This window comes from Palaemon carinicauda, chromosome 32 (genome assembly GCF_036898095.1).
Source record: "Palaemon carinicauda isolate YSFRI2023 chromosome 32, ASM3689809v2, whole genome shotgun sequence".
In the NCBI taxonomy this organism is placed as follows: domain Eukaryota; kingdom Metazoa; phylum Arthropoda; class Malacostraca; order Decapoda; family Palaemonidae; genus Palaemon; species Palaemon carinicauda.
Window position 1 is genome coordinate 27867281 of NC_090756.1, and position 19509 is coordinate 27886789.

Here is a 19509-nt window from a genome sequence, read left to right on the forward strand (position 1 = left end):
TCTACCCGCAAGTCGGAAGAGCAACTTTACCTTGGAAAGAGAAGTAGCAAGCTGGGTAGTGAGACACTGACTAGTGGTTACTACCAGAGGTTTTGACGAGTTGCCAGCAGAGGCACAAGTAGATTAGAACTGGGCAGAGGCAGGATACAAGCTGGTCTGTGTTACCTCGTAGGTTTTGAAGTGCGAGCGATCATGCGTAAAGGAAAACGTCAGGTGCTGAAAGCAGTTGTTGAGACACCAGAAACCCGGAAGAGAGCTGACTGGCGTTCGTGGGTGATGGCAAGCTGACGGGGAAACGTGGGCGATCAGGAGCTGATGGGCAACTGTGGGTGATCACAAACCGAGGGTGATCGCAAGCTGACAGATCGTGGGCGATCGTGAGCTCCCGCGATCACGAACCGACGGGTGATCGCGGTCGATCAGGAACCGACAATGATCGCGCAGAGCTGCAGCAGGAATGGGCGAGGCACTTCCGCTAGATGAGATTAGTCAACCTGGATAGGCGAGTCCGCTAGGCAAGATGATGCAACTGGGCGAGACGAAAATTGCTCAAAAGCCGGGGCACGGAAGAATCCAAGTCCAGCCGGAGCAATCCTCCGAAGAGGAAACCAAAACAGGTGAAGCAAGTCTCTCTTGCGTAAAGGAAAGGCGACCAACCTCTGTTGCTGCTGTCGGCAATACTCCCTAGAGCAGCAGCTGGTGGAGGGACTCCCTCGGTAAGGAAAGTTCCAATATCTGGAACTGTTGTCTGCTTCCCATCAATGAGCTCTAGCTCAAGTTGAAGGTCGACATCGAGCGTTTGCCGTGAAATGTAGTTGAAGCTCGTTTTTGGTGTCACCTTCTGAGATCTCTGAGGAGTTCTAGTCAGCAACAGCTCTAGAGATGACCAAACCTGCGTACGGGAAAGGACGTCTTAGCGTGATGATCAGGAACTGAAGCAGGCAAAGGAGGTGGTGAATGGGCAGGAGCAAGAACATCCGACTTGGCACTCCTTACAATGGGTGACCGAGCCGAAAGAAGAAATACCGTGTTGCTAGCGCCGAGGAAAACCAACAAGAATGAAAAGAAAAAAGCCCCTTGGGAGAACAAATAAACCCACGGACAGGAAAGGTGTCCCCCGAGAGGTACAGGAACATGCTAAGGACTATGCACTCCCTCTGCCAGCTGCCATTGCAGAACGAAAGTGTGTGGTGTCGTTAGTGCTGTACAAAAGTTATATTAAAAACAATTTTATTTGAAATTAATTAGCTAAAGAAAAACCACTTCGGAGAACAACCTAACCCGCAGACAGGAAAGGTGTTCCCTAAGAGGCCCAGGAACATGCTTAAGATTATGCACTTCCTCCGCCAGCTGCCATCACATAAAGGATTGCGGCGTCGTTATTGCTATACAAAAGTTAGTCTTAAAACAATTTTATTTGAAATTAAATAGATAAAGAAAAACCACGGGAGAAGAATCTAACCCTAAGAAGAAAAAGATATTCCCGGGAGGCCCAGGAACATGCCTCAGACTATATACTCCCTCTGCCGGCTGCCACCGTAGAACCAAGGAGTGCGGTGTCGTCAGCGAAGAGGAGCAAGACCGAAGCCAAGCTCCTCAGATGAACTCGCAGGAAGCGAGCAACATCTATGCCTCAATGGAGTAGAGTATCCACACGAAGACGACTCTCTTACGGCAGAGGATGGGTCACTGCGCTCTGAGAAAAGTGGGAGGTCACCAGCATATAGGTTGTCCGGCGTCAGAGGGGAGGGGCCGAAAAGATTTCCCCGCCCTCAAAAAATGCCGCAATAAGCAGAAATGAAAACGGCAACGCTTACACTGTAATGATGAAATAGTGTCTATATATATAAAACCATTACGTCAACTTGATACATCTGTAAAATAAGTGATTAAAGGGGTTATTTGCCTGAAAGAGTCAGATTTGTACAACATAGCTATGAACAATAGGCTCCACCAAACCCCCCCTTCCTTAGCTCACAAGGAGGGCGAGGTTGTAGCGACCAAAGGAACTATCAAGTTTGAGCGGGAGTTAAACCCCAGTCTGGCAATCACCAGGCAGGTACGTTACCATATCGTCCACAACCACCCAAAGGGAGACAAAGAATGTGGATCAACAGAGGTCACGCTCAAAGGTTCCGACCTACAGCCGAGAACGCCAGGACAGGAACGCATGCCTAAATGTGGTTTCTCCCTTCGCCAAACACACACACCAATCTGCAATGAAATAGATAAAGTGCAAAAAAGCCAAGTTTGCTAGTACCGAGAGCATGCCTGTAAGCCTACTACTTGGTAGCTGAAGACAAAGTGGTTACTATGCGAGATGGCAGAGCACAGGGGTGGGGGTTACCCGGTTACTCAACAGCAACGACCTCCAACTTGTTAGAAATTCCAATATCTGAATTTTGTGCTTCGCTGAAATCATGCACCTATTAAAAAGCAGAGGGTTTGCTTTCGTGTAAAAATAACCAAATTTATTGCTTAAATATTACGTGCCTCCACCACATTAATCAGGTCTGCGACACACAAACCAACAGGTGGTATGGTCTGACTGTCATTTTCCATGGTAAATTCCTTCCTTTTTACCAACAACAGACATTTTGGCTTTTACACAGCATTCCTTCCTAACTAGGTAAGACAATCTCACAATATATTTCCAATGGAGGCTCAAAACACATTTAAAATTATCAGAAAAATAACAAATGCAACAAAATGAGTGTTTCTCTAGGATTCAACATCACCAAAGGTCAGAGTGGTTGTATAAAGAGATCCCAGTCAAATACAACACAACTTGCAAGGTTATCATACAACCTTGTACTTGATTTAGCACTACTCTACCACTTACTATAGCAAGCCGTTGACAAATCGAATTTCTTAATCTTGACTTTATTACTTTGCGTCAATATTGGAATGTCTTAAATACTAAATACACCTGTAGTGAACAAAAGTTATGACCAACACTAGACACCATTAAGAAAGGTACAAGATGTAGCATGTTAACCAATCATCCCCAACATATAAAAGTTAAATTTTTCAAAATCCTTTTCAGAAATAAATTCATAGATTAAAACAATTATACCAAGCAATAAAAACCTGAATTCTCTACATACAGATACTCGAATCTGGCTGTAAATCAACCGACACTGCCTTAAAAGGACATATTTCATTTCTACATCAGCTTAATACTCCTGTAAAAAAAAAAAGTGGTTTAACAGGTTATTTCAATAAAAAGACTTCCCCAATCGCCACCATCCTTAGCATACAAAGATGGTGAAGTTGCACCAAGCAAAGGAAATAAGGAGTTTCAGCACGAGTTGAACCCCAGTCTGATGATCCCCATGCATGGACGTTACAGCATCAGCCACTGCCCTAAATGACAAAGAATGTGGATCAATAGAAGTCCCGTTCATATACAGTCTCGGCGTATTCAGCGTTCACTAACCTAACCTTGCTGAAAGAAAAACACAAAATATTAGAAAAAAAATATAAAGACCTTCATTTACCTTAAATTAATACTTTATTGAACCTCCTTTGGCTTTGATGACGGCTTTTTAGGCAACGTGGAATAGATAGGGCAAGGTTCTTTAGTAGTTGGGGGTCCAAATTGTCCCAAATATCCCGAATTGCAGTTTCCAGCTTTGGTATAGATGATACGTCACGGGAACGTAACTGGGATTTCATAATCCCCCACAAGTTCTCTGTAGGGTTTAGGTCTGGGGAATTGCCAGGCCAGTCTTTGAAGTAATTAATGCCACAAAAATCAAAATAATCTTTGATTGATTTTGCAGTATGAGCAGGTGCACCATCCTGCTGAAAAAAATCACTTTGTTATGTCTGGATGAAAATGCCAAAATGGCTCAAAACACATTAAAAATTATCTGAAAAATAACAAATAGACAAATATGTTTCTATCAATGTATGGTATATATTTATGCTATGTCTAAATATAGCTGTAGTGAACACAAGTTATACACCATTAAGAAAGGTACAGGATGTTGTATGTTAACCAACCATCTCCGACATATAATGAAAGTCAAATTTGTGAGAATAATTCACATAAATTTACAAAATTTTAACTAAGCAATACAAACCTGAATTCTCTACATATTGATACTCAGATGTTATCTTCCAAAAGGCTTGCGTTTAGACGGGTCCGTCCGAAATCTTCAAGAAAAAATTTTGGTTTTCAATGTATCTATGTGGCATAAAAAATTTTTCTTTCTGTCCGTCATGCTTGCTACAATTTCTCAAGTTATTGTTTCGCTTTGCCTACAGCATTGCAAGCTTCAGCAGTCTTTTGGTATGGGTAGCGAGTGCTGTATTCCACTTTTCTAAGTAGCGAGAAGATATAATGCGATGCTCGACGCTACTTGTCGGTTCATCAGCTACCTATCCCTGAAAGTCAACCGACACTGCCTTAAAGGACAGATTGCATTTTTAAATCGGCTCAATACTTATGTAAAAAAAAAAAAAAAAAAAAAAAAAAAGTGAATGGGTTACTTGTATAAAAGCCTCAGATGTGTACAACAGGGCTATGAAAAATAGGCTCCCCTATACCACCATTCTTAGCTCACAAGGATGACGAGATTGCACCAACCAAAGGAACTAAAGAGTTTGAAGGGGAGTCGAACCCTAGTCTGGCAGTCACCAGGCAGGGACGTTACCGCATGGTTCCACACCTACAGCCGAGAACGCCTACACAGGGACGCATGCCTACACATGCTTTCTCCTTTCGCCAAACACACACTAATCTGCAAATAAAAAGATAAAAGTGCAAAATAGCCAAGTTTGCTAGTACCGAGAGCACGCCTATAGGCGTGCTATTCGGTAGCTGAAGACAAAGTGGTTACTATGTGAGATGGCAGTGCACAGGGGTGTGGGGTTACCCGGTTACTCAACACCAACTACCTCCGACTTGTTAGAAATTCCAATATCTGAATTTTGTGCTTCGCTGAAATCATGCACCTATTAAAAAGCAGAGGGTTTGCGTTTGTGAAGAACTATCAAAATTTATTGCATAATGTTAAGCACCTCCAACAAGTTTATCAGGTCTGTGAGACAAACCAACAGGTGGTAAGGTCTGACTCTGTCCTCATTTTCCATGGTAACCTTGTTTTTCCTTTTCATCAACAGAAAGACCTTTGTTTTACACCGAGGTCCTAACGAATTAACACGAGCTCACAAAATATTAACAATGGATGAAAATGCCAATACGGCTCAAAACACATTTAAAATTATCTGAAAAATAACAAATAGACAAATATGTGTTTCTATCAATGTATGGTATATATTTATGCTATGTCTAAATATAGCTGTAGTGAACACTAAGTTATACACCATTAAGAAAGGTACAGGATGTTGTATGTTAACCAACCATCACCAACATATAATGAAAGTTAAATTTATGAGAATAATTTACATAAATAAATTTACAAAAATTTTTACTAAGCAATACAAAACTGAATTCTCTACATATTGATACTCAGACCTTACCATCTAAAAGGCTTGCATTTAGACGGGTCCGTCCGAAATAATCAAAAATTTTGGTTTTCAATGTATCTATGTGGCATAAAAAATTTTTCTTTCTGTCCGTCATGCTTGCTACAATTTCTCAAGTTATTGTTTCGCTTTGCCTACAGCATTGCAAGCTTCAGCAGTGCTTTGTTATGGGTAGCGAGTGCTGTATTCCACTTTCTAAGTAGCGAGAAGATATAATGCGATGGTTGACGCTACTTGTCGGTTCATCAGCTACCTATCCCTGAAAGTCAACCGACACTGCCTTAAAGGGTTTAATTGCAGTTTTAAATAGGCTCAATACTTTGTGGGAAAAAAAAAAAAAAAAAAAAAAAAAAAAAAAAAAAAAAAAAAAAAAGTGAATGGGTTATTTGTATAAAAGCCTCAGATATGTACAACAGAGCTATGAAAAATAGGCTCCCCAATACCACCATTCTTAGCTCACAAGGATGGTGAGGTTGCACCAACCAAAGGAACTAAAGAGCTCGAAGGGGAGTCGAACAATAGTCTGGCAGTCACCAGGCAGGGACGTTACCATATCAGCCTCGACTCCACTAAGGGACAAAAAGAATGTGGATCAACAGAGGTTCCACACCTACAGCTGAGAACGCCTACACAGGGACGCATGCCTACACGTGGTTTCTCCCTTCGCCAAACACACACCAATCTGCAATGAAAAAGATAAAGTGCAAAATAGCCAAGTTTGCTAGTACCGAGAGCACGCCTATAGGCCTACTATTCGGTAGCTGAAGACAAAGTGGTTACTATGCGAGATGGTAGTGCACAGGGGTGGGGGGTTACCCGGTTACTCAACAGCAACTACCTCCAACTTCTTAGATATTCCAATATCTGAATTTTGTGCTTCGCTGAAATCATGCACCTATTAAAAAGCAGAGGGTTTGCCTTTGTGTAGAACTAACAAAATCTATTGCATGATGTTAAGCACCTCCACCAAGTTAATCAGGTCTGTGAGACACAAACCAACAGGTGGTAAGGTCTATCTTCATTTTCATGGTTAAATTCCTCTTTTCCTTTTTACCAACTGAAAGACTTTCAGGTTTTACACTTTGGTCCTAACAAATTAGGACGAGCATAAAATATATTTGCTATGGACGAAAATCCCAAAATACCTCAAACCACGTATAAAATTTTCAGAAAAATAACAAATGGAACAAAAATTAGTGTTTCTCTACGATTCAATATCACCAAAGTTTGGAGTGGTTGTACACGGACATCCCAGTCACATACCGTACAACACAGCTTGCTAGTTTATGATACAAACTTATACTCATTAAAGCACTTCTTTACCACTTACTAAAGTAAGTCTTTAAAAAATTAAAATTCTTGACCTATACTTTATTACTTTGCATCAATATTGAAAAAGGAAACCTAATGCAACCTACACAATTCATTGTAGTATATATTCAGCATTATGAAGCTTCATCTGCGGTGGATAATGTGGGAGGGTGGGCTGTGGCACCCTAGCAGTACCAGCTGAACTCGGTCGAGTCCCTTGTTAGGCTGGGAGGAACGTAGAGAGTAGTGGTCCCCTTTTTCGTTTTTGTTTCATTTGTTGATGTCGGCTACCCCCCAAAATTGGGGGAAGTGCCTTGGTATATGCATGTATATTCATGCAATGTCTAAATACACCTGTAGTGAACAAAAATTATGATCAACAACAGACACCATTAAGGAAAGTACAGGATGTCGCATGTCAACCAACAGTCTCCAACATAAATAAATATCAAAATCCATTAGATATAATTTCATAAATTTAAAAATTTTTTTTTACCAAGCAATACAAAACTGAATTCTCTATAAGTGGATACTCAGATCTTACCATCCAAAAGGTTTGCCTTTCATAGATCGAACTAGTCATAGGGGGTCCGTCCATTCAAGTAATACACTCTGTTTTCTATGGATTATTCTGTGGCAATCTTTTTTCTTTCCGTCTGTCATCGTCACAGACAAATATAAAAATGCGCATCAAGTAGGGCGGATATTGCCGACGTACGACTTCGTTTCCCTGATCCATGGGGTTTTTGGGAAGCAGTTCAAGCCGCTTTCATCTTTGCTTGGTTTTGGATGACCCAAGCACACGTGTACTGAATCCGTTTCCATGTCGACAGGTACACCGGTGAGAGGGGAAGCAGAGAGAGAACCAATATGGTGCAGTTACATCACCTGCCACTGCTACCCATAAACGAGAATATGATTGATTGAAAGTTTTCTGGCCTCCTGACATCAAAGGTCATTGATGCCGATAGCATTTATTATATATGAAGAATAAAAGGGAATTCAATTAAAACCATAAAAGTTAAGTCATTATAACAGTTAAAATAGTTTTCAGAAGACCTGCTTCTGAAATAAATCTTAAAATGCCGCTCGCATAGTAGTACACATCATGTCCAAGAATCTTGCCAAGATGAACCTGACATCCTCACCTCAAGCCTCAAACAGATATCTATTTCTTAAGTTATTACAATTAGGGCATTCGGTCAACAAATGCCTCACTGTTAAAGGTACTAAACTGTCCTCGCAATACGTTTGGTGTTGGCCCTTCAGCAGAAACTCGTGTCTCGACCGTGTTTGACCAACACGGAGACGACAAAGAGTCGCCTCCCATTTTCGGGGTATCATGTTATACCTCCAAGGTGGTATGAAATTTGTTACTTCCCTCATTTTATTGCCAACTAGACTATCCCCGTGCTGTTGCAATTTATTATAAAACAAATTTCTTCAAGATGTTCCAATGAAACCAGTAAACTGATGGTGAGAACCTTAAGAAAAATCCTTTCCGCCAAGCAATGATGCTCGGTTAACCATGTAGATCGTATTCTGAAATGAGAAAAAACAAACATTTCTGCAGTTGGAAAAACAAAAATAATATAACTAAAACACAATAATGTAACAAAAATATTAATTTTAAGGTTTCCTGAAAAACTATACTACTGGGATAATTATATATGATGAAGACTGATGACTTCCAATGAGGATGACATCCACGACGACGACTTAAACTTAACGACGAGGGCGACGATGACGAATTTGACGAATTTAATAATGACGACAACTTCACAATTCGTCAAATCCTTCCAAGATGACGTCAACATCAACAAACGTCCTTGAGTTCAACGATATCGACAACTGCCCACTGGAAAAAATGTAACACAATTTCAATTTCCTGAAAAGAAGTTATATATGCAAAAATTATATATGATGAAGACTGATGAATTCAACAAATTCAAAGACGACTTCAAAGATGATAACATCGACGACTCGGTTAACTTTAAAAATTTTGACGACCTTGTTTGTAATATGCCTTTTGAAATGCTAGTTGTTACACCTCGAGTCGGGCCTCGTGGTTCTGTAAGACTGGAGGATTAAATGCGGGAGAGGAATGAAGTTGTAGTCTGTGATACATTGGCATTGCATCAAGGCAAACCCCTTCCTCCCTATAACATCATATTGAATATCACTGCCCAAGATATTTTTCTCCTTTTGTTCGTATTCCAACCCTCTACTAGAGTAGCTCACTCATCATCTGGCATGCACAGATATCAGACGTTGCGTGCTAAAACCACACCTTCTAGCAGGTAACATCATAGCGGAGATTCCTTCGAACACGAGTGACCTCGGCACGAAGGGCAGAGACAGGATCCGTCTCCTCCGAGGAGAAGAAGGTGCTGCAACCAGTCAATATTCTTTCCAAGCAGCAATGATGCTGGCATAACCATGTAGATGGTAATCTGAAAAGAGAAAAAAAAACAAACATTTCTTTATATCTATAGAAAGTTCAATAAAATAAAATATGGTAAGTAAAACACAAATAGGAACAAGTTTTTCCGGATTAAAATAAAGTTCTGAAATAAAATGTAACAAAATTATCAATTCTAAGGTTTCCTGAAAAAATATTAATTATAAGGTTTCCTGAAAAACTATACTACAGGGAAAATTATATATGACAAAGTATCTGATGACTTCCAATGACGAACACCACCATGACGACTGACACACTTAATGACAAGGGCGACAAACAGCGTCGTCTGAGAGGGACTCCCACGGAGGGCTCCCTCACTGCCCCTCTAGGGTAGACACAATGGGAGGACACCCCAAACGAGGTTGTCCCGGCATTATCAGGGCGCCACTTGTACTCTACTTCTTGTCCTTCGAGACTGACCCCTAAAAGGGAGAATCTCTTTTAAACTACTACTTCTGCCTACCAAACCTCATCCACGGGGAGGGCGACCACTCCCGACACACTCTACAAGGAGGTTACTTCGAACACGAGTGACCTCGGCTCGAAGGACAGAGACTGTGAGAATCCGTCTCCTCCGAGGACACGAAGGAGTTGCAACGGCGTCCTTCACGGCCTGGACAGAGTGGCATGGTTGGACCTCACGGGTAGGCACACCTGAAAAAGAAAAAGCGAAAAGAAATTAGTTCCCGACAGTTTAGGTTAACGGGAGAGTGAGACACGTCTACACTCGACCGAGCCGAAATAAAAAGTGACCGTTAGTCACTAGTGCTGGCTGAAACAGTGGGTAAACACAACCAGCGGTGGGTAGTTAAACTCTGGTTAACTTCAGTTTCGACTAGTTTTCAGCTCCGCCGAAATAACAATGCCAGGTTAAGGAGTGTAAGGTTTGTATCTTGTGTCGGAACAACCAATGTTCATCATGAAAAAGCTTGCCTGAAAAAAATCTACGGCTAAAAACAAACAGGTCACTGAAAATGAAAATTTTGGAGATAATTTGCATTTTTTCCCCTACACAAATCTTGAATTATTTGTGGATCATCTTTCAGCGTACCTAGAAGGTAGCCATTAAGACTTTGATTGCCAGGTGACAACCCTGCCTAACCGCTTGAGCGGGTAAGGTTGGGGTGGCTGGGGGGGAACTCTAGCAGCCCCAGTCGACAGAGGCGATAACCTCTGGGGTAGAGGAACACGTTTCGTTGGACGTGAAGGAAGGTTCAGACTAATAGGTACATTAGCGAACATATTAGGAGAGAGCCGAAGAATAGGAGCCGTCAACGCCAAGGAGTGCCACAGTAGATGAACAGAGTCGTCTGAGAGGGACTCCTCCATTCGAGGGCTCCCTCACTGCCTCACTAGGGGAGACAATGGAAGGAGACCCAAAACGAGGTTGTCCCGGCGTTACCAGGATGCCACTCGTGTACTCGACTTCTTCCCCTCCGAGGCTGACCTCGAAGGAGGAGAATCCATTTTAAACTTCTTCCGCCTACCAAACCTCACCCACTGGGAGGGCGACCACTCCCGACACACACTCTCCAAGGAGATTCCTTCGAACACGAGTGACCTCGGCACGAAGGGCAGCGACAGGATCCGTCTCCTCCGAGGACATGAAGGTGTTGCAACCAGTCAATATTCTTTCCAAGCAGCAATGATGCTGGCATAACCATGTAGATGGTAATCTGAAAAGAGAAAAAAATAACAAATATTTCTTTATATCTATAGAAAGTTCAATAAAAATTTTTTTTTAACTAAAACCCAAATAGGAAAATTAGTTTTTCCGGATTAAAATAAAGTTCTGAAATAAAATGTAACAAAATTATTAATTCTAAGGTTTCCTGAAAAAAATAAATAAATACTATAGAGAGAGTAGTCCGTGGTTACAATGCATCGATTGATTGATTTAAGGTTTTCAGGCATCCTGACATCTAAGGTCATTGACGCCGATATCATTTAGTTTATAAATACAAAATAATTAAAGATTATTCAATTAAAACCGTAAAAATTGGATTTCATTATAAACGTTAGATAGTTTTCAGAAGACCTGCTTCTGAAATAAATCTAAAAATACCACTTGCATAGTAGCACACGTCCAAGAATCTTGGCAAGGATGAACCTGCCACCCTCACCTCGAGCCTCAAACAAATACCTATTCGTTAAGTTATTATAATTGGGGCATTCGGTCAACAAATGCCTCTCTGTTAGAGGTACTAAACAGTCTTTACAATAGGGTTGGTGTTACTGCACACACTTAGACATCCTGCCCACTACTCCAAAGCATATGAACCTCCTTACGGCATCAGGCCCCTTCCCGTGACATAAAACAAACCTGAAAAATATGAAACAGTTATTATATAATTCTTAAATCCTTTTGTTTTATTAATATTGTTTAAACATTAGAATAACCAAGTCTATCAATTTCTGTGTGGTCACTATTAAACTAGATTTAAATGTTTGAGTGGAGACAACGTTGGTTGCTATAGGAAACATGGTTTCGGGCCAGACCCCTCTAAATTAACCATAGCACGATATTCAAAACCCAATCAATTGTCAAAAGAATTTCATTCAATTGAGAATGTGACATAAATAACCTAAAGAAAAGAACTACCTCTACTTTCTACCTCTGCCAACGTCTTCGTTAGCTCTAGTTGTCTCGTCTACATTGTCAAAAACTTTTTCCTTTCTTTACATTCCCTTTCTTTTGTTTTTGTACATTATGTGTTACATGAAACATTAGGTAGAGTATGCAATATAGAGTACAGTATGTAATATACTGTACTGTATATAAATCTGACATCCGACACATCATAGGAACACCTCATTTGTAACTTGACAACCTCATGTTTAATTCCTGTATTTGGTCATTGAATAATAGAAGGCATCCGGGGATTAACGGCAAATACAAGAGAAGTTCCTTGCCCAATACCTTTGGTACAAGATACAAATAAAAGGCATTTTTATTATATTTGCTTTGAGCTATAAAACACTTTTTTACCTCTCTAATTTCACCTAAAACCATAATTGTAATCTAGGCCAAATTAGGTGGAACACCACAGGTGAAAACACAGCTTAATTTCTTCACTATCCAAGCCAAAAATGTGGTTATATTGACACCTTTAAGTGTTCCGTGAAACATGAGATTTCAGGAGTTTTCTCATGTTTTAAGTCAGTATTGAGGACACTTTCTGATAGGGCGAACTACGCAAAACTCTTGGTCGGATAGGGAGGAGATCCCCAGATACTCCTAAGAAAGTAGTTCGAGGTAAGTACTCTGTGTTGGAACAACTACGTTTTATATTTCTCATGGGGAAATATAGCAACAATTCAAAATATTTCTGGTTCAAATGGATATAAGAACGGTAAAATTAAAGTCTGAAACACTTGTATTCAATACTGTATATACTTTTACATGAAAATTTCAAAATATCACAGCAATGACTACTAAATAATTACTTAAATTTATTTCAATATATCACAGCAATAACTACTAAATAATTACTTCAATAAATTTAGGAAAATATTCAACGTTACTTCCCCAGCAATAGTGAGTACTGTAACACGTTTCCCTACCAAACCAGCTTAGGACTCTCTCCACCTCATAGGGGGTTTCAACCCCAACCCAACTCACCTATGCTGGACTAGGACACTTATTACTGTTCAGTGGCTACTCTCCTCTTGCTAAGGGTAGACGACACACTTTAGCTATGGAAAGCAGCTCTTCTAAGAAATGGACTCCTCTCTATTCTTGGATAGTGTCATAGCCCCTGTACCATGGTCTTCCACTGTCCTAGGCTACAATTCCCTTGCTTGAGGGTACACTCGGGCATGCTGTCTTATTTTACTTCTTATACTTTTTTCTCCAAGTTTTTATAGTTTAAATATGAAAAATTTATTCTAATGTTACCATTCTTAAGAATTTATTCTAATTGTTAATTACCTCTCGTAGTTTATCCATTTCCTTTCCTCACTAGGCTATTTTTCCTGCTTGAGTCCTCGGGCTTATAGCATCTTGCTTTTCCATCTGAGGTTGAAGCTTAGCAAATCCTGTAATAATAAATATATTGTAGTATCACAAAGTCACGTAAAAAGTTTTAGCTTTTAGCATAAACTAATCCTAATAGAACTGGGGACACAGTATAGCAGGGCCAGTAAGGACATGCAGATGCAAGTTAAGGGAAGAAGGGGAGGTTAGTATAGGCCCTATAACTTTGATCAATATAAAACGGGATATCTTTGTCGACCCGTATCAGACTACAACTGCTCTAAAAATTGATCCTTAAGCCCACATAGAATACCGATGGCTATATTTACTTCAAAGTAATCTAAAGACAAGTCTCATATAATAAAAAGGAGCCTTTGTATATCAGCGGCCAATTTCTCCGATTTGGATTAAAAATTGACATATCAACTATTACATTCCCCCCCCCCCTTACCTAACCTACAAGCCATGTCATTACCTACTTACCTAATGGGGGGGGGGGGCTTGTTACGCCCCTGCAACCCCCTTCCACTGCCGTATCCGAGGTTAGCCGTAATCGTACAAACAGGTGGCCACTATCATACATACAACCCCAGAAGAAATATACAATACTTCATCCAAAAACAACCTATACGAGAAAAAAAATCTGGGTAAATATATGACACTTTAATTTCTAGTAATATACCAAACCATATATTGTTTCCACTTGCTTCCTTTATTTTTTCTTTAGCATTTCCAACCGTGATCTGGGGCACATCCCTAGATTATGAGCTTTATGGGGTACAAAGCATGCGCAGTAATTCCTAAAACCAGTCTCCCAAAATTAAACAATGAACTTAGATCTAGAAAGACTTCATATCTTAATCGAATGGCACACAAGTTATTACGCCCCTCTCCCCTTTGAACAAAACTAAGGTTGTAGCTTACCTAATAATAATAATAAACATTACGCACTCAGTAGAGTGCAGAGCTCCGCTGCGGAAGCTTATTTCTCGACCTCTTGCCCCATCTTGACCTAGACCTTTGACCTTGACATATATTATTTGGCGTGGATTTTCATACACTTTTTATGAACCAAGTTTGAAGCCTCTGTGACACTGATAACCAAACTTACAGCTAATCACGTAAATTGGACATTTTGCTTGACCGTACCTTGACCTACCAGAATTTAAGCCATTTCTGGCTTTCTACATAACAGTTGATCCCTGCAGGCTTCATAACTACACGATTAACCTTGTGGCCAGGAAGCTGTTCACAAACACACACACAAACGGGGTAAGACGGTGAGACGTAACCTCCGTCCAACTTCGTTGGCAGGGTAAAAATACCAAACTAGCCATTTTGCTAGTAAATAAAGTATTATAAATAAATCAAAAGCTGTTAGTGCAAATTGTTCGGCCACCAGACATGCTCACAGAAAATGGGAATACTTCCTAACCGTATCCATCATCTAACACACTTCAAACCATATGTTTATAGTGGTACACCCACTTGAAACTAATTGATTCAGTTTTTTTTTTTTTTTTTTCAGGGTTGGGGTGACCTATTAGGTAACGTCATTGACTGGTGATCGCTAGACTGGAGTTCAAGTCCCGCTCAAACTCGCTAGTTCCTTCAGTAGCTGCAACCTTACCATCCTTGTGAGCATAGTTGGGGGACCCCACAGGTCCACCTGCTGAGGCATCAACATCCATTGCCTGGCCCTCCCTGGTATAGTAAGTCTCTAGGGCAATGCCACCCTCCCTTGCCTCGGCCGTTCACGAGCCACCTTTTTTAAACCTGTCGGGCACGGCTCTGGGGCCGTGCCACCCTCCCTTGCCTCGGCCGTTCACGAGCCGACTTTTTCGAACCTGTCGGGCACGGCTCTGGGGCCGTGCCACCCTCCCTTGCCTCGGCCGTTCACGAGCCGACTTTTTCGAACCTGTCGGGCACGGCTCTGGGGCCGTGCCACCCTCCCTTGCCTCGGCCGTTCACGAGCCGACTTTTTCGAACCTGTCGGGCACGGCTCTGGGGCCGTGCCACCCTCCCTTGCCTCGGCCGTTCACGAGCCGACTTTTTCGAACCTGTCGGGCACGGCTCTGGGGCCGTGCCACCCTCCCTTGCCTCGGCCGTTCACGAGCCACCTTTTTCAAACCTGTCGGGCACGGCTCTGGGGCCGTGCCACCCTCCCTTGCCTCGGCCGATCACGAGCCTCCTTTTTCAAACCTGTCGGGCACGGCTCTGGGGCCGTGCCACCCTCCCTTGCCTCGGCCGATCACGAGCCTCCTTTTTCAAACCTGTCGGGCACGGCTCTGGGGCCGTGCCACCCTCCCTTGCCTCGGCCCTTCACGAGCCTCCTTTTTCAAACCTGTCGGGCACGGCTCTGGGGCCGTGCCACCCTCCCTTGCCTCGGCCCTTCACGAGCCTCCTTTTTCAAACCTGTCGGGCACGGCTCTGGGGCCGTGCCACCCTCCCTTGCCTCGGCCCTTCACGAGCCTCCTTTTTCAAACCTGTCGGGCACGGCTCTGGGGCCGTGCCACCCTCCCTTGCCTCGGCCCTTCACGAGCCTCCTTTTTCAAACCTGTCGGGCACGGCTCTGGGGCCGTGCCACCCTCCCTTGCCTCGGCCCTTCACGAGCCTCCTTTTTCAAACCTGTCGGGCACGGCTCTGGGGCCGTGCCACCCTCCCTTGCCTCGGCCCTTCACGAGCCTCCTTTTTCAAACCTGTCGGGCACGGCTCTGGGGCCGTGCCACCCTCCCTTGCCTCGGCCCTTCACGAGCCTCCTTTTTCAAACCTGTCGGGCACGGCTCTGGGGCCGTGCCACCCTCCCTTGCCTCGGCCCTTCACGAGCCTCCTTTTTCAAACCTGTCGGGCACGGCTCTGGGGCCGTGCCACCCTCCCTTGCCTCGGCCCTTCACGAGCCTCCTTTTTCAAACCTGTCGGGCACGGCTCTGGGGCCGTGCCACCCTCCCTTGCCTCGGCCCTTCACGAGCCTCCTTTTTCAAACCTGTCGGGCACGGCTCTGGGGCCGTGCCACCCTCCCTTGCCTCGGCCCTTCACGAGCCTCCTTTTTCAAACCTGTCGGGCACGGCTCTGGGGCCGTGCCACCCTCCCTTGCCTCGGCCCTTCACGAGCCTCCTTTTTCAAACCTGTCGGGCACGGCTCTGGGGCCGTGCCACCCTCCCTTGCCTCGGCCCTTCACGAGCCTCCTTTTTCAAACCTGTCGGGCACGGCTCTGGGGCCGTGCCACCCTCCCTTGCCTCGGACCTTCACGAGCCTCCTTTTTCAAACCTGTCGGGCACGGCTCTGGGGCCGTGCCACCCTCCCTTGCCTCGGCCCTTCACGAGCCACCTTTTTAAACCTGTCTGGCAAGGCTCTGGGGCAGTGCCACCCTCCCTTGCCTCGGCCCTTCACGAGCCACCTTTTTAAACCTGTCTGGCAAGGCTCTGGGGCAGTGCCACCCTCCCTTGCCTCGGCCCTTCACGAGCCACCTTTTTAAACCTGTCTGGCAAGGCTCTGGGGCAGTGCCACCCTCCCTTGCCTCGGCCCTTCACGAGCCACCTTTTTAAACCTGTCTGGCAAGGCTCTGGGGCAGTGCCACCCTCCCCTGCCTCGGCCCTTCACGAGCCACCTTTTTAAACCTGTCTGGCAAGGCTCTGGGGCAGTGCCACCCTCCCCTGCCTCGGCCCTTCACGAGCCACCTTTTTAAACCTGTCTGGCAAAGCTCTGGGGCAGTGCCGCCCTCCCCTGCCTCGGCCCTTCACGAGCCACCTTTTTAAACCTGTCTGGCAAGGCTCTGGGGCAGTGCCGCCCTCCCCTGCCTCGGCCCTTCACGAGCCACCTTTTTAAACCTGTCTGGCAAGGCTCTGGGGCAGTGCCGCCCTCCCCTGCCTCGGCCCTTCACGAGCCACCTTTTTAAACCTGTCTGGCAAGGCTCTGGGGCAGTGCCGCCCTCCCCTGCCTCGGCCCTTCACGAGCCACCTTTTTAAACCTGTCTGGCAAGGCTGTGGGGCAGTGCCGCCCTCCCTTGCCTCGGCCCTTCACGAGCCACCTTTTTAAACCTGTCTGGCAAGGCTGTGGGGCAGTGCCGCCCTCCCCTGCCTCGGCCCTTCACGAGCCACCTTTTTAAACCTGTCTGGCAAGGCTGTGGGGCAGTGCCGCCCTCCCCTGCCTCGGCCCTTCACGAGCCACCTTTTTAATCCTGTCTGGCAAGGCTGTGGGGCAGTGCCGCCCTCCCCTGCCTCGGCCCTTCACGAGCCACCTTTTTAAACCTGTCTGGCAAGGCTCTGGGGCAGTGCCGCCCTCCCCTGCCTCGGCCGTTCACGAGCCTCCTTTTTAAACCTGTCTGGCAAGGCTCTGGGGCAGTGCCGCCCTCCCCTGCCTCGGCCGTTCACGAGCCTCCTTTTTAAACCTGTCTGGCAAGGCTCTGGGGCAGTGCCGCCCTCCCCTGCCTCGGCCCTTCACGAGCCTCCTTTTTAAACCTGTCTGGCAAGGCTCTGGGGCAGTGCCACCCTCCCCTGCCTCGGCCCTTCACGGGCCACCTTTTTAAACCTGTCTGGCAAGGCTCTGGGGCAGTGCCACCCTCCCCTGCCTCGGCCCTTCACGAGCCACCTTTTTAAACCTGTCTGGCAAGGCTCTGGGGCAGTGCCACCCTCCCCTGCCTCGGCCCTTCACGGGCCACCTTTTTAAACCTGTCTGGCAAGGCTCTGGGGCAGTGCCACCCTCCCCTGCCTCGGCCCTTCACGGGCCACCTTTTTAAACCTGTCTGGCAAGGCTCTGGGGCAGTGCCACCCTCCCCTGCCTCGGCCCTTCACGGGCCACCTTTTTAAACCTGTCTGGCAAGGCTCTGGGGCAGTGCCACCCTCCCCTGCCTCGGCCCTTCACGGGCCACCTTTTTAAACCTGTCTGGCAAGGCTCTGGGGCAGTGCCACCCTCCCCTGCCTCGGCCCTTCACGAGCCACCTTTTTAAACCTGTCTGGCAAGGCTCTGGGGCAGTGCCACCCTCCCCTGCCTCGGCCCTTCACGAGCCACCTTTTTAAACCTGTCTGGCAAGGCTCTGGGGCAGTGCCACCCTCCCTGGCCTAGGCCCTTCACGAGCCACCTTTTTAAACCTGTCTGGCAAGGCTCTGGGGCAGTGCCACCCTCCCCTGCCTCGGCCCTTCACGAGCCACCTTTTTAAACCTGTCTGGCAAGGCTCTGGGGCAGTGCCACCCTCCCTGGCCTAGGCCCTTCACGAGCCACCTTTTTAAACCTGTCTGGCAAGGCTCTGGGGCAGTGCCACCCTCCCTGGCCTAGGCCCTTCACGAGCCACCTTTTTAAACCTGTCTGGCAAGGCTCTGGGGCAGTGCCACCCTCCCCTGCCTCGGCCCTTCACGGGCCACCTTTTTAAACCTGTCTGGCAAGGCTCTGGGGCAGTGCCACCCTCCCCTGCCTCGGCCCTTCACGAGCCACCTTTTTAAACCTGTCTGGCAAGGCTCTGGGGCAGTGCCACCCTCCCCTGCCTCGGCCCTTCACGGGCCACCTTTTTAAACCTGTCTGGCAAGGCTCTGGGGCAGTGCCACCCTCCCTTGCCTAGGCCCTTCACGAGCCACCTTTTTAAACCTGTCTGGCAAGGCTCTGGGGCAGTGCCACCCTCCCCTGCCTAGGCCCTTCACGAGCCACCTTTTTAAACCTGTCTGGCAAGGCTCTGGGGCAGTGCCACCCTCCCCTGCCTCGGCCCTTCACGAGCCACCTTTTTAAACCTGTCTGGCAAGGCTCTGGGGCAGTCCCAACCTCCCCTGCCTCGGCCCTTCACGAGCCACCTTTTTAAACCTGTCTGGCAAGGCTCTGGGGCAGTGCCACCCTCCCCTGCCTCGGCCCTCCCCTGCCTAGGCCCTTCACGAGCCACCTTTTTAAACCTGTCTGGCAAGGCTCTGGGGCAGTGCCACCCTCCCCTGCCTCGGCCCTTCACGAGCCAATTTTTTAATCCTGTCTGGCAAGGCTCTGGGGCAGTGCCACCCTCCCTTGCCTCGGCCCTTCACATGCCACCTTTTTAAACCTGTCTGGCAAGGCTGTGGGGCAGTGCCACCCTCCCTTGCCTCGGCCCTTCACATGCCACCTTTTTAAACCTGTCTGGCAAGGCTGTGGGGCAGTGCCACCCTCCCTTGCCTCGGCCGTTCACGAGCCACCTTTTGATTCCTGTCTGGCAAGGCTGTGGGGCAGTGCCACCCTCCCCTGCCTCGGCCCTTCACGAGCCACCTTTTTAAACCTGTCTGGCAAGGCTCTGGGGCAGTGCCACCCTCCCCTG

The 19509-nt window shown here is 46.0% G+C and overlaps 1 long non-coding RNA gene across 2 annotated transcripts in view; it reads right to left on the bottom strand.

Moving 5' to 3' along the window:
* The window catches only part of LOC137625379 (uncharacterized), a 44197-nt gene that overhangs the window by 3744 nt on the left and 20944 nt on the right, over window positions 1-19509 (bottom strand). The window contains exons 2-4 of one of the 2 annotated variants that reach the window (XR_011040854.1): window positions 13203-13309; window positions 6915-7161; window positions 3501-3804 (exon numbers count right to left, since the gene is read on the bottom strand). This is a non-coding gene — a long non-coding RNA (uncharacterized lncRNA). Of the gene's footprint in view, window positions 1-3500; window positions 3808-6914; window positions 7162-13202; window positions 13310-19509 lie in introns of both variants that reach the window. The other variant, XR_011040853.1, reaches the window with a different exon arrangement.